Source organism: Puntigrus tetrazona, unplaced genomic scaffold, assembly GCF_018831695.1.
Source record: "Puntigrus tetrazona isolate hp1 unplaced genomic scaffold, ASM1883169v1 S000000609, whole genome shotgun sequence".
In the NCBI taxonomy this organism is placed as follows: Eukaryota; Metazoa; Chordata; class Actinopteri; order Cypriniformes; family Cyprinidae; genus Puntigrus; species Puntigrus tetrazona.
In genome coordinates this window covers 93149-109908 of record NW_025048239.1, presented here as the reverse complement: position 1 = coordinate 109908, position 16760 = coordinate 93149, and the positions used below count along the sequence as shown (strand labels likewise).

General features: G+C 39.4%; 1 pseudogene; it reads left to right on the top strand.

The window, feature by feature from the left end:
- LOC122334664 overlaps positions 1-6446 on the top strand; it is a 30513-nt pseudogene extending 24067 nt beyond the window's left edge.
- Positions 6447-16760: the final 10314 nt, after the last annotated feature.

The following is a 16760-nucleotide window of genomic DNA, read 5'->3' as shown; positions in this document are numbered from 1 at the left end:
AATGACGGGCTGCTTTGGTGTAAAAGTTTCCAGGCTGCTGGAGGAATTAAATAGAGAAGAGAGAGAGGCATTGAAGCATCTTACAGCAAGTGCTGGAGGAGAGAGAACACGGTAGATCAAAACTGCTGAAGAGCTTGTCCGTGGCCTGCCGTGAAAGTCTAACGGTGGCGCCACAAAACATACAGGAGTACAGAACAGTATTCGATTTTCAAAACGTCTCATAATCGCCATGGAGATAATAACCGCCTTTGCGCTTGGGTATAGAAATATCGCGATCGGATGGTTGAGCTGCTTTGCGCCGCAATTCTCCTGCTGGTATTAGCATGTGTTCAGACACAGGCACTTCAGTCCGCCTTTGTTTCTGGCAGATGCGCTTCAACACTTCATGAGCACAAGCAGTCTGCTCGCAGCAGAAGGAGGACCAGGAGCTTTGGAGTATATTAAAACACCACGGAGGGATGGCAGATTCCAGAGAGGGTACACTTGGTCACTAAACCTTGTACATAAAATGATGGAAACAGATGGAATATTTCTGTTACATCACAGATTATAGCTGAAGATTACAGTCTTGATGACATCCTTCATTATGTCACAAGAGACGATTTAAAATGCTTGAGATTGTCAAAAGCGATTCCTGGGACATTCTGCTATGTATTCATGGTTCTGATTTTTTGTTTACTGAAAGATCAGAAAATAGTTTAAAGAAATAATATTTTTTAGTTCTGTGACTGTGTGTGTGTTCTTTGTGTGTGTGTGTGTGTGTAAAGTGTGTGTCTGTGTGTGTGTCTGTGTGTGTCTGTGTGTGTGTCTGTGTGTGTGTCTGTGTGTGTGTGTCTGTGTGTGTGTGTCTGTGTGTTCCAGTGTGTGTGTTCTCAGTGTGTGTGTTCTTGTGTGTGTGTACCTGTGTGTGTGTCTTTGTGTGTGTGTGTCTTGTGTGTGTGTCTTGTGTGTGTCTGTGTGTCTGTGTGTGTGTGTCTGTGTAGTGTCTCTGTGTGTGTGTGTCTTTGTGTGTGTGTGTCTGTGTGTGTGTGTCCAAAGTGGTAGGTGTGTCTGTGTGTGTGCATGGTCTTGTGTGTGTGTCTAAAGTGTGTGTCTGTGTGTGTGTGTCTGTGTGTGTGTGTGTCTGTGTGTGTGTCTGTGTGTGTGTCTGTGTGTAAAGTCAGGTAGTGTGTGTACTAGTGTGTTCCTTGTGTGTGTGTGTGTCTTGTGTGTGTGTGTGTCTTTGTGTGTCTGTGTGTGTGTGTCTCGTAGTCTTGTGTGTGTGTCTTTGTGTGTGTGCGCTTGGGTGTGTGTGTGAACATCGCTACTTTTCTGTTGAATATAAATAATAAACATTTCTCTAATGAACGTGTAATTGAAGGAAATATTCATCAAATAGGAAAATACATGCAGGAAACACACATGAGATACATTAGATTATTAAAGCCAATCAAGAATAATAAATGAGCTGTTTTCCAGCGTGGAGTCCTATGTAAACTGTGGAGCCATTCGATAGAAAGAAGCCAGGTTGGGAGAATTTGTTGTGACGCTGCTCATATGCCTGACACACCTACACCAAATATTTCATGATCAACTAAGTCTTACACTGCCAATTGAAATCACACACTTCTTCTTTTTTCGACCATTAGTGAACCTGTGAAGAAAGAAGTGTCAGGTGGCAAATCGCCATTCAAATACATTTAGAGCACGCCTGAAATAGTTATATGCCTTTTATACAGGAAGTTTGGTTTTATTTTGATATTTATTAGAGATATGTCTGATCCTCGGCTCAGAGAACCTTTTTAAGTCCTAATCAGAAAGACTGAAACCTCAAACACACTGCAGTCTCCATTTTGTGTGTTTTATACATATTTTCTGTGTGTAATATTCTCTTCTAAGGTATATGGTCACAAAGAATATGCACCTTTTTTTTTAATCAAAGCAGTTATATTTTAATTTTATATTCAATTATAGCAAGGAAGAAACACATTAACCAACTGAATTGTACTGTGTTCCTGCTACCCTTTTGGGATGATCAGTAATGAACAAAGCCTCTGGGAATGCAGCTTTCTGACAAATCCTCAGAGTATTTTCTTCCTGAGATGATATGTGTACTAACTGCGGTCCATGTTTCACTACAAATCACTGAGAATACATCAAAGGTGTCTATTTGCTCTCACAAACCCAAGACCTTTACATTTTGAAAACGACCTTCAAGGATGGATTAATTAAGAAAGGGAATAAATCACAAACTAAGAGACGTGGCAATATTTCATCAGCAGATTATTATTTGAGTTTTTAAACAAAGCAGGTCATTGAGTAGATTAAAAAGCGAGATCATAGTAATTAGACATATTAGCAGATGGCTGCTATGTAATGTGATCAATCGTGTAATGCTTAGAGATCTGTAAAATGTTCATAGACTAGTGGTTTTGTTCAAACTATTGTAAATTTGAATTTCCTTTACAAAGAAACTCAGGGAAAATAAAAACAACATTTAAACATTTCTGGTTGTCGTGGCAGAATGAAAGCCTGGTCAAATAGGAACTACAGCGCCATTCATCTCACACCCTTGCTTTGGGGAATAAAGTCATTTAGAGTTCAAACAACATAATGCCGAAAAGTGTCTTAAAGTCCACAGGTGTAATCATCGTCAAGGGGACAAATGATATGATTTTCTACCAAAAGCCCACATGATAAACGTCACTGCAAAGCTTGGATTTATAGGTGTTACCAATTACACAGAGTGACATCATCATGCTTTTCTGAATCCCTGTACACCTGAAATGTTGGGGACCCCCAACCATCTGGGGCCTCTCTGCTGGAATCCCCACATTACTAAGTGACGCCACAGTAACCTGTTCCCAAGCTTCTTCCATACTCACAACATTCTTCAAACGCCTGAGATGTTTGATGTCCATGAATCACGTCTAAAAGGGTATCCTCTAGGTGGAAATCACAAGTTTAATGTTCAAAGAAAGAGTATCATATGTCTCTGGTCTCAAAGAGCATGAAGTGACTAAAAAGCTAAATGCAGGGGATCTAAAGACACACTGGAGAAAGGGTCCAGGGTGTCTCAAAACAGAATAGCTGGATCTATTGGCACTTTGCCAGTCAAATGTAATGTTACAATGGATTTTAAATATCTGCTGTGTGAGGTGCTAGGTACCGTTGCCAGCAGTCCAGAAACAGGTGGACCTGGATTACATGCAACAAAAATGTTGTTTTTACAAAAATGATTTATTTTAAAATATTTAGCTTGAGTTCTTCCAGAAGAAAGCTCCAGTAAGTAATGCAGGTCCGTTCTGCCCAGCTTCCGCAATCCCTATTTTTAATGATATTTTCCTTTTTTTTTTTTTTTTGATTCACATTTCTCCTGGTTGATCTAATAATATCTCACCATGTGCAGCCAAACTGAGTTCTCTTCACCTTTCAGTACAAGTGTGTTATGGGACTTGTGTCAGACACTGGATTACACACACACACACACACACATATGTGTGTGTTTGTGTTGCATGCATGCCTGACCAAGCTTCCTAGAGCAGACTGCACAGTGATACCAACCAGCAGAGGGTAGGCGATGCAAACGGACTCCAGAAAGCGCACTGTCCCTGGACCTGAGCAAAGGTTCAAGACCATCTGCAGAAACTATGTTGGTCATTCCCTGTGATGGTGCATTCTATGATCAGCATCTAAAAACGAGGCTGGTACAAAGTGCAACAAAAGAAACCATTATAATAGTTTTCTTATATACATGAGGTTCTCAGAAACATCTTTGTATGAGAGTGTAATGATGGGGGTAAGTTTGACAAAGAATGAGAAGAGATTATGATGTGATTATAGTGGGATCAAAAGGATTAAACATTAGCCTCCGGCTTCACAGAGTCTTGAGGCACATCTCCAGACTAAAATGCATGTTTGAGATGTCTCAGCTGAAAACATTTGTTCTTACATATAACCTAAAAAGACATCAGTAGCACTTGTTCTTGTCAGACGTACACCTGCAATGTGTCTCTTCAAAAAAGCCTTTTTTTTTGTGCAGGAGCTACTTCAAACTGTACTAATTACAGTTTAGTCCTGGTTTAGCCCAAGAGAATACCTTAAAGCAATGCATAGGCAGCAGAAGCAGATATATGAATAGAGTATTATATACAGAAACATATTAGTACAAAGGCATTTTAAATACATCTATCCTAAATATTATCGAGAAAGACCTAAAAGGCCCTCGCAAATGTGGCCTTCTTTGTGAGCAATACAAGATAGGAAAATATTTTCATGATAACAAGAAAATGTTCCATGTGCTGTTCTTAGCTGGGTACATGGTCCTGTTTCAGGTAATAAAGGCCCATAAACGCAACACAAACCTTATTTGTGTGTCCCTAAGTTATTATAACAGTGAGCGTATTGTCAGTGTGGCAATAGTTTATAGTTTTTGCTTACTGAGCAATATAAACAGAGCTGTTAAGTCATATTTGGATTTTTAAAATTACCTTTAAATAAAGGGACAAACTATTTCTTTTTCAAAGGACAACCTTAATCAAACATAGAGTCATTCAAGTGTGTTCTGTCATTTGAGTTTTAGTTTTACACTTAATATGAATGTTTCACTGCATTCACTTCCACAAATGGTGTATACTATCGTATAATCTGTATTATTTAGAAGTTAATTGCTGATTTTGTTTAGAAGTCCTGGAATAGCAATCTGCCAGTGTAATGGATTGTGGTAGTTAGTGAAACAGCAACAGAGGCACAGATCCACACTTCAAAAAAACGACCTGGAGATAGTACAGTATACCGTGCGTTGTGGGACGTACATTCTAACTCAAGCATGTTATTTAGGTTGATAATATGAACATTGGGGGAAGCAGGCAAGAGCGTCAGCACTAGAGTTAGACGTAACGTCTGCGACTTCGCTCAACGCGCATGTCAAAGGTCTGTCCGGTATGTTGATGACGCTAGAGTGCGCTGTAGTGGTGCGTTATAGCAACGTTGTGGACACGATCAGATTTATACACAGAAGAGAGACCGAAAGGTGATTAGTGGTCAGATCCGTGACAGACGAAGGGTTTGAAACATATTCTGCCTGTTACACGCTGGGATCTTTTAAATGCAGTCAACAAAGTAATGTGATAAATCTAAAAACATACAAATGTAGGACTTTTGTTTTGCAAATTTTCATAGTTAAAGCAGTATAACCAGAATTTAAGTTTTTCAAACTGTTTTGTTATTTAGTGGTTCATTGAATTTTAAGATATAAACCAACAACAGAGTTTAATTTCCTACATAAGGCATTTGGCACTGAATGATAACAACAACGCTTCTTTTTTCATTTAAAGCCATTTAGAACTTCCTGAAACTGTGCAAAATCAAATATTGTAACTACTTCCTCTGATTCACAATGTTCTGTGGCAACATCTGTGTGCATTACAATTTTGTACTGTGTGTAACTGCTAATATATCTTAAGTAAGCATTTGTACATTTTATGTTTAAAAAGTTTTTATCTTAGAAATGATAAATGTTATTGGGAACATGTTTACGCAATTGAGGGTTGCTAGTAACTGTCCTGGTCACTTAGAGATTTCATTGTTCAGACGGTGACCCCACTCGCACGGCCGAGGCGAGAGTCTGTTTTCTGGGTGAATTCAGTTTTTTTTTGTGCTAACTGAAGAAGTGTATGTATTTGTGTGATGATGATGTTTATGCAGTTAGCAAACTGTACCGGCAAAATCAGGCACGCTTGAATCTGGAGAAGAAATACAGATCAGCATAGAAAGAAAGGAACGGTGTCTATGAAAGAACAACGCAGCGTACTATAGCATGGATCTCAGGTTGCTGCGCATTAATGCTTAACACGCAAGGTCGGTGTCCGAACTGCTTATGGCTTTATGTGATTCGCTCGTTGGGCGCGCATGCCTCTGCTTACCACGGAGAATCGATTATTCGGACGCATGCTCACACTGTGTCGCTGGAGAGGTCAGAGGGATGACGTATTTATAAAATCAATGAGACCTTTAGTAAGACACGACTTCCATCCTCACCAGGACATCAGGTAGGGACAAAGCTGTTATTTCCTTGTTTGTGTGATATAAATCCAGTATGCGGATCCAGTATTTAATAACCATTGAAGAGTACAACTGATCAGATCAAGCTGTGTTTTTCTCCCGTGTAACAGAAAGTAATTGATTACAATGGTTTCCGATGCTAAAACTGTTTCCTCGGTTCTCATTTGTGTATCTTCGTTCCTTTTCCTTGCTTCCCTGCCTTCATTTAACGACGCGAAAGAGGCAAATTTGCATTAGAAAGTTCTCGATCACTCATATATACATATACTATATTTATAGATATTTCATTTGGTTTCTCATTTGAGGTCTTGTGGTTCACGTCAGGCCGTGTCATAAAGGGTTAAAGACGGTTGTGTTGTGGTTTCAGGATCAATCACACAGTGATTCTGGATGATCCTGCTTGATGATCCCAGTAGGGCTCTGCAACTGAGAGATCGCTCAGAACCCACCAAAGAGAAGCTGACGTGGAGTGTCTTTATTCAGCGCTGAAATCAATCCTCACCATGTTAAAGAATCAGTGCAACACCGCCTGAAATGCTGGAGTCCTCCTATTCAAATGCTTATGGATGAGTAGCTGATCCAGCTTTTTAAGAATAGACGGTTGTCAGGGGAGGGTAGTGACACACACTGTGTATTTGATGGTAACAGAGAAAACTGGACAAATTCTCTAGACTGTATAGTTAAGGGGGTACTAGTTAATAAAGAAAAGCAGGACATGTTAAGAAATACGGTTCTTGGTTTTTTTAAATCATTCTCTGTCTTTTCCTTTCATAATCCATGTTTGTATTACTATTTTAGAGCGTCGCATTGGGAGCAGATGAGGTGATAAATGATGATTTAGGGGAAAGGATGCAGAGCAGCTGGACGTAACTCATAAAGACAAGGGCAAAGACGCAGTTTACCTTACTGAGATAGTACATCCATCACACAAACATAGACGCCACTACCCAGACTCTTGTCATATGACGGAGTGTTTGGCAGCCGGGAAAGGTGGTGATCTGCCGGATGCGGATATCAAAACTCCTCCAGAGAACGTGGTTGTTTAGGTAAATTGAACTCGTGACTACAGATGAAGATCTCGGAGATCATCTTCTACGCTTAGCCTCATTAAATGCAGAGATGACAGTGGCCGTCACCGCTGTATTTGTTAATGTATAATGCTGTGGTCAACACTGTGGGGAATGATTAGTCAGTTGTACCAAACAACAATATTCTTTGTTTTCCAATAAAAGGCCCTAAAAGCCTTAAATTCAGATTCGATGGAGTCTTAAAGACATCATATCTTAATACACCACTTCAAAATGAGTGTATGAAAGATATGAAACACACATAGATAAACTTATTTTACACTTAAAATATAGCAAGGGAGGTATTTCTGAATATTCTCTAATGATTGCAAATTTATCAGATTTAGTTCAGTAAACAAGTAATTGGCGTAAGTATAATCATACTTAGGTTTTGTTCTAAATTAAATAATATAATATAAAAGAAAGTTCCCTAAACAAAAAATCGCCTTACTGAATACTTGAACTTTGAATGTTCTGAAATTGAAGAAAAGATCTATCTCAAACATTAATGCAGCTGTAATTGTGCAATGTAAAATTAATTTGTCTGATAAAGCCTGAACTGAATCTATTGATCAATTCTATGAGAATTTGATATGTAATATGATGTATTAGATAATAAGCATTCTTTATAAATACAATAAAGGTAAAAAGACAAAATGTGACGGTTGGATAGGAATTACAGATCAAATATTAAATAGTTTTTACAAATTAAATATTTTAATGTATGTGTAAAAAGAGAACAATATCTGGTAATCAGATAGGGTCGGACAAACTTATACTGGTGGTATTTAAAAGGTCTTCAAAGCCCTATCTGTAGACTCCTGTAAAGCCTTCTGAATTTGAGTAGTTAAAGTGGAAACCCTTTCTCATCTCATATACAAAAAGAAAATGCATGATATAAAACTAAAATATTTGAGTTATCTACTTAATAATATCTGAAATAAGTCGTAATGGCTGTACTTTGAGACTGACCCATTCAGCCGGTAGTTTTAGCACTCAGGCTGTATAAAGTGGTATGACTCTAAGAAATGTTTGATTCCTGCATCCCACAATGCACTGTGTTCGGGTCAAAGACTTTCCGCTTCAGATGTACCCATTTGAAATGAAAATAATTATCTGCTGCAAGCTTGAACAAACTTTTGACCGCGCCAGCGTAAACTTTACTTGAGATGACGAGCTAGCTGAATCAAATGAAATATAAAGACCATAAAGAACCGCCCGTTGTTGAATATTGTTCTGCAGTAGTCTTGTATGTCTTGAAGCTCCAACGCTCATCGTTCACGGTAGTTGTGAGATCATCAGAGACCGAAAACGGAATCTCAAAGCACGCGCGATCGCAGGAAGCCGCAGTGCAAATAAGTTTAAATGTTCGTCCTCAAACATACGCCCCGCCTTTGGGGAAAAATGAAGTTGTTACAAGCTGCTAAAATGTATTTGCACAGCTTCAAAGTAGACGGTTATACATTCAAATTAAATGTATCAAATTTTGTATATGCTTTGATATTTGCATATGAAATGATGGGCTAAGTAAGTTACTTCTTTGTCGCATCGAACGGCTGGTATAGTCACCGCGCACAACCCAATTTGATTTCTAACTTATCGAGTGTCATCTATAACGATATAAATAGCACGTGTAAATAAGATGTTTGTTATGCAGCAATATCAGGTTACTGACATAGGATGAGTCTCTGGCAGAACACGCATTTATTTTTGTTCTCATTCAAATTGAGAAAGCTCTGAAAGATGGTCAACAGTTTAAAAGATAAAACCAGTACTCCGTGATTAAGTGTCTCCAATCAATGAGGTGTCTTCATGCTGTAAGAATGGAACGCGTTTGTGTGTTGTTTGAGAAGGTGAGGACTGAAGGCAGGCTTAAAAATGGATACGTCCTGATAGGATGACCGTCGTGATTCACGCGGACTTAGCCAGTCGGTGTCTAAGACTGGCGGAAGGCAAAGGTACAACATCCGCTTTACTGAACTTAAATCTGTACTGCCCAGATTATCTCCGCGATAACGTTAACGCTGGTGAATCAAAAATAAATGACTCAAGTTTTTAATCCAATCAAAGGTACGTGTACAGTAATGAATAATATATTGACATATATGGTCGGCTGTCAGTCTCATTTCTGTTTCCAGGTGTGGAAATACACTAAAGATGACGTATAAGCCTACGAGAAGGATCTGAATGTGCAAGATCTTCAAACTGGCTTTGTGAGAACAGCATACTGGCTATGAGTATCCTTCAACACCAAGCACAGTGAATCATACCTGAACCATTGCATTTTCAATTTCAGATTGTTTGATTTTGTAGATACAATGTACTTTCTCTGAAGTAACGTGTGAATGTGGTCCTCTTGAAACTGGATATTAAATAAAATGTCTTCCTGCCAAAGTCAGAATTCTCTTGACCGTCTCTTAAGCTTCCTGGGCTATGAGTCTTCTTAGATCAAGATGGAGATGGAGAGGCTGAAGGACGACAGAGAGAAAAGAGACAGGAAGGCTATCTGGATGAGAGCAAGCCTAAGGACAAAAATCAAGGTACAGTGCTGAGCGTTTTAATAGATCAGGGGAGGGCTCTTAACTGCTTTTGCTCAGGAGCCAGATTTGTCTCGAAGTGGAACAGCAGTGGCTCACGAGTCTGGGGCACCCAGGCAAATATCCAGCATCTGCCCTCCAGAGAAATGGAAGAAATGAACAGGACTTGCATGAATTTCTAATGACTTGAGAACCACAAAATCTTCTTTCTGGTCCAGGATTATTAGATCTGCCTCTATAATAGTTTCTTTTCAGTAGACAATCGCTAACTTTTCTCTTTTATCAGTCAGAGAGGAAGAAAAAGAACAGGCCGTAGGATAGCAGGAGATAAAACAACGCATGTTCTATTGAATAATCTTTTGTCACGCCTTCCTCGATATCTAGTCGGATTTCACGAAGCAGTGGAAAGTCACGTCATCGCATCGTGGTGTTAGGTATTCTAAAGAAACCTGAGATGAAGACGCCTACTTATCTCTCCAGTGATAGGTCAGGTGAGACAGCAACATCTTTCATTTACATACATTTGCCGTTTAAAAACTTGCATACAGTTGCTTACAAGGCAGCCACACAAACTGATCAATCACTAAAATTTAGCTTTATTTATTTTCCGCCTTAGAGAAGGAGGGTATATCCTGCAGTTTGGCAAATAGCTGTAGATTATGCTGGGGCTCACAAGATTTGGATGCCAACAACAGAAGATGCAATACTACATGGTTATTTACTTGGTAGATAATAAAAGTTAGTTGCTTGTGATTTATTTGCATTTAAAGAATCACTGAATATGTATCTCAACTTGGTCAGAACCTTTTTTAGATCGCAAGCAATATATATGTCGGAGGGAAAGGACAAAGGCAGGCAGCGCCCACGTCCAAGACCGAGAGAGGACAAGGAGCGCGAGAGGCTGGGACAAGAGGCATCAGGTAGAGAGTAGACGGGCGATCATAAACGCCACTGACGCAGATCAGCAGTCAAGCCCGGAAGAGATCTGGCATTACAGCTGACTCCTGAGAACCCCTCCTGATTGCAGCCATGAACTATGCAGAACACAACTTTTGCTTGGTACATTAAAGGAAAAAATCTGTCGCTGCATTGAAGTTGTTAAGGTGTGATGTAATGTGGACTGACAGCAGCCTCACTTCTCTAAAACTAAAACCTCTGTTCGCTTTTTTAGGTTTTCAGATTTATCAGCACTTCTCGTGCATCCAGCAAGTCAAAGGAAAAAAATAAAGAAATTCCTTTTCCATCTAATGCTCTAATGCTAAAAATCAATGGGGTTTGCTTAGTAGTTACGAGTTGTTGCTAAGTAGACACGTTCTCAGAGGTTTTTGACAGAAACTATTTCAGCATTTATAACTGAACTTCAAATCTATGAGCTTCCTGTCTCTTTGCTAGTAGACGATGCTGTGGAGGATTAGCGCCTATGAATGTTTATTAGTAAATATGTGAAAGTAACTGAGATTTAATTTAGGAAACGTCTTTTCATCAATCACCTGTTTCAGAGTGATATCCAGTTGTATTGCAATCAGCTCAGCTGTAATATTTGCATTTTAATTCAGTTCATATACTGTTAATTGGAAGGTGTAACAGACCCATAAATATTTAAATAGATGTGTATTTTCAAAAAGTGGGCTGTAGATGATCCTGTACATAAAAATTTGAATAAAGCATTAACAAACGTGATGCAGAAATATTAACTACGTTTAAATTTGAGTCCATGTCTGAAATTACCAAAACAGAATGTCACAAATAATGATACACATGCAACTATAACACACAAACAATAGACAAACAGAAGAGGAACAATTAAAATGTAATTTTATAAAAAATTCCAAATCTAAGTTTAAGAAAACGCTCTGTATTATATAAGCTTAGTGTTATATATTTGTATCCATATTTTTAAGTCCTGTCATCATATCTCTGCTCTTCCATCACTGACTTCAATTTCTTTTGTATGGCAACACAAACATTTCCAGATTATAGAATAATCAATGAACATGAACGAGCAATGTTAAAGTTGTTTCCACTTACTGGCCCATTTTATCTAAAGAGTCAATATTCATCCAATTATTAAGCATGAAACTACAATTATCAAGACACAATACACCATCGTGCCTATCGCCAAGCGCTTTATAATTTGAAGAAAGCACTTTGGCCAAAGACGTTGTTATTTTCTGCTGAAAGCGCAAAATCAAAGCAGCATAGCCAAATAATATCTGAAGTCACTATTTAAACCTCTCAAATTATCACACCATTTTGGCAGCAAATTTCTTCAATAGCTCCGCCTCAACACTGAACATTAATTTAGCATCTGAATCATCCTCCGCTTTCTTTTCCCTAGTAAGTGTTTCGAAGATTCTTCCAATGAGAAGACTGTTTATTTTGATGCTAAATAACTTTTCTGTGCAAGATGCAAAGTTTTAATTATTTATACTGTCTGAATGAGACTCTGGGCCATAGTATATGTGGCATCTATGACAAACACACCTGGGATTGTATTAGACAAGGCTTAAGTTAGTCAGAGACTTGTATGCTTCTGGAGCGTGTCTATAAATAAAAGATTCTAAATATCTTGTTAAACAAAACGCTTCAGAAAAAAAAAAACACAGGCCTACTGGAATTTGCCAGGAAACTTTGACATATGCTTAAAAACTTGAAGTTAAGATTACATTAAGATCGTAATCAAAATTAATTGTTAACTAACCAAAAGAGTCATCACACTTTGTTCCTGAGTTTGCAGTTAGTACATGATAAGTTACATGCAAACTACCCTGACTGACTTAACATAAACACTAATATTTTTTGACTTAAAGAAAAAAGTCCAACACTAGTTATTACTTAAAGCTATAGAATAACAAAATAAATAATTTTTACTACATTATAAAAAAAGAAAAATGGTATAAAGGTGAAACTGGAAGTCTTAATTTATCAGAAACTCACATCAAAAAACATGACATTTTCATTTTAAACGGCTTACCTCAGCTAAAAATCAGGACGTGTACATTCTGTAATTAATAGAACTAAATGCGGTAAATGTTCGCAAGATGCTGATGGTTATACTACAAAGCATCAAGCTCTTAGTACAGATATTTAGCACATCTTGACCAACTAAGGAAATAGCAAGAGAATTGAACAAAGGTGTCCTTTCTTCCAACTTCCCAGAAATCCTCAACAGAACCCTTTCTATAGTTTCCTTGGCCAACCAAATACAGGCCGTTAGTACTAGTAAAAATAGGTCCAAATCATCTGAAAAGCCACTCTAATTTTCAGAACAGGCCAAGAAACTAAAAAGCAGTATATAGAGCATACTTCTGGTCCGTTAAATATCAACGCTCCCCGCCCCAGCCTACCATACCATAAACTGTAGAAGATCAGACAGCAATTCTCCCCGAAGGATACCAGCAGCGATAGAGATCACGCTCAGCGTATCTCTCCCCAGCAGTGGTCCACAGCCTGTCACCTATACCTACACTCAAATCCCACAGATGCTGGACGTGCCTGAAATTATTACAAACATCAAGCGCATGCGCACATCCGCGCAACATATCGCTTGCCATTCTCAGCTCCTCTCAGCGGTAGGACCTTCAGGGAAAAAGATTTCACAGTCCATCCATGTGTGCTGAGACGAATAAAACACGGTCCTCCTCACAACTACAGCAGCTCCGCCAGAATCAGGTGGGGAAAACACATCCACCGCTCAACGACCATTTGCCAACGGCGCTGGTCGCATTTAACAGAAATGTAAACGCGCGCATAAAGGGCCAGCGGACGCCACGAACACTTCGGCTGCGCCGCCTGCATGCATCTTTTTTTTTTTTTTTTGTTTTATGCACAAAAGAGAGCTGATCTGGGAGAGGTGCCAAATCGCGAAAATACAAAATAAAGCCTGTTTGTCGTTAATAAACTGCACTTTATGCAGGCACGGTGGAATGATCCGGTCAGCCTCTCTGACATAGTTTCCAGATCAGCGACGTCTATTGCAGTAGTGTCACCGGGCTTCTGTAGAGAAAAACAGAGAGAACTCATTTTATTAAAGAAAATGCTTTGCTGGGGCGACGGGCACACTAAAGCAAAGTGTGTCTAGTCCAATCAACACTCAAAGGCGCGTATTGAGTAGGCTCAGCGCTGGACAGCCCTAGGTCCTTTCAACAATGACACAAACGACGGACGAAGGCAAAAGAACACCATTCCTCTTTCTCCCACACATGGCTGGTTTCACATTATTCAGAAATCAACGCATTCTTCTTTGTTTACAGAGAAGTACCGTCACTTTCAGCTAACCACAGTTTTTCTGGGTTTTTTATTTTATTATTTTTGAATGTTATCTGGCGCCATTTGTTTCTTAATAAGGAGAGGGAAGATTTACCATGCCGCAATGGTTATATATTGCAGAGTACATGTTGTTGACATTAAGGCAACAGTTAAGCAACATTCATATTTCAATGACGGAATCACTTTTCAAACAGAAACAAACCCTGCACAGTGTCTAGCTTAATGCAGCTACCTAATCCAGCGATACACAAGCACCGCTGTCCAAAACAGTCCCTAAAAGAAGAGCAGGCCGTTGAGCACCGGCGCACGCAAGCTGAGTTACTTCCAGCTTCTAGTACACTGAAGAACGCCAGCTGCCAGCAGGGGTGCAGAAATAAGATTTAACGAGGACTTCCAGATTCGCCACGCTGTCAAGAGTAGCACGAGCGATTTAATGAACTGAGCAATCGTAAAGAAATGAAAAGAAAATGCGCTTTGGAGTGGTCAGAGACCTAGACGATTCGAGCAACGTCAGGTCCTCGCCCAGTGATGCAGGTCGAAACCCGCGTTCGTGGGGGGACGAGGACACTTGTAGGATGGAAGTGAGCGCAGATACTGATGGTGGTGATATGCTCATTATTACCCACTGCTTACGTTTCAAGAACTCTACATGCACTTCAAGATCACAGCAAGAATGTAAGCAGGAATATCTACAGAGACATCGTAGTTGTTTTCATGCACGGCATTCTACGTCATAGGGCACAAGAATGTACAACGTTAAACTCAGGGAAGATTCAGAAATAGAAGACTCTGACGCAGACAAACACCGCTCATGCTTACAAGATCACGCTGTACAATGAAACACTCCCTGCAGAGGACAGATTTTTTTGCGCTTTCTTCATTTCGGAGGTTCAGCCTGCTTGCCATGATTCTTGGAGTAATTCAGAAGACGCAAATTGTAGTTGCTGAAGTGGCCAACTGGCGGTCCAGGAGGCGCAGGTAATTCTCCAGCTTCTGAGCCGTAAGAGAAAACGCTAAGTAACATTTGAGCCTATCGGAACCAGAGGAATGAGAAGGATGAGTTTGGGTAATCAAACTTGATTTTTAAGGTCTAGTTTCGCCATTAACTGTGACCTTGCCTGAATAGTTGTTAGCACCGATAAGATTAGGATGCAGAATATGGTCAGCACAGTGATATGTCCATTGCCAGCTGCGCCTATTATGTTAATAACAGGCACACTCAATACACACCAGTTAACAGCAGGAGTTGTTCTCTGTATAGTGTTAGCGTGCCTGATTACTGCCAATCACTGCGTGGTTACGCCACGCAAATTCAAATAATTGGTTTGGAATTAGTTTGAATTGATTGACAACCCATTGGACTGAAAGCTCCATTGTAACGCCTCGTCCGACTGAACCTATTTCGCCGGATTGTTCTTCTAACACATTGAGTACATCTGGAATGCTTGATTGTAGAAATGACTAAGCATATGCAATGATGTAGTAGAAATAGCATGATGTAGTGCAGAACCACTTGTTCCTTTGAATAAAGCTGCTTAGCTGTATTCATATCCTGTCATTGTTAAAACACGAACCGGGGGAAGTAACCAGGTAAATCACGAATAGTTCTGAAGTTGTAAAGTGTTATGAAGACTGAACAATACTTTTACAGCATTTATTAATCTTATTTGACACAATTTCATTTACTGATATACTGTTAAGATCACAGGTTAAAGTTAAAATTAGTTAATGCACTAAGAGCCAACATTAACAAAAAATAAATTATCGCATTTCATTTGCAAAGATTATAAAAGTGTATTAAATGCAATTGCTCATGATACAATAGATTAATGTTAACAAATGACACCTGGAAAATTAAGAAGGCGCCCTGTTAAATTTCCAGATATTTTTATATAATAAACACCTTAGAAATTGGGAAAGGTCGCAAGCAATCTGTTTTTGTTGATCAGATGCACTTACCTGATTTGACAAAAGCGCATACAAATTTGGTTTGAAGACATCCACGACTTTGCGTGGATAAGCTCTGCCATAAGACGTCTGGGAGAGGCTGGTCAAAGCTGACATAGGAGAACTTCTGGTTCGTGGGTATGAGGAATGTCCAGCATAAGTTCCCAGAAAGACCCACCTCAACCACAGTCACATGCAGAACAACTTTCCCAACCTCCCAAACAATAATCCTTAAATGACTTACATCCGTTTCATTCCATTCATGGAGCATCTTAATAAGTGCTGAACATTGTAGCATCAATCACTGAACCTGGAATCAGGTCACGACCTCCACTCCATCTGTGGAACACACCAGAGATAACTCAAAGACAACATTTATTACTAATATGCATCAGCAGCATCCATAAAGTACTAACATTCTGTTACTGAAGATAAATGACCGTGCATACTATGGAACAAAGCTCTGCAGTGAAGCATAGAGGATGAACTGTATATCGAGTGACATCATTGGGGGGCAGAAACACCGCTTTCTTGTTATGTGCAGAACTGGTCCATCATATAGGTCGCAGGTCACTCATCAGAATCCTAGTGTCTGGTCCGCCTGCTTACCCTCCAGCTCACAGTGGCTCCAGCAAACAAATACTCTTTGAAATGCATAACGAGATGAGCACCGCATAAGGTTAAAATCTGGCTTACTGAGGAGTTCTAAAGCATGCAGGGTTTCGTGAACACTGTTTTGGTGGGAAGACTAGAAAGAAACCGTCACCAGCAGCCTGAGCCCAGACGCCCCATACAGTATGTTGCTCCATCTGCATCTAAAACAAATTCTTTTAATCAGAGGCACATACAAGTGGTGTTGACAAATGATTGATGATGTTTAATCGCACCTAAATAAAAG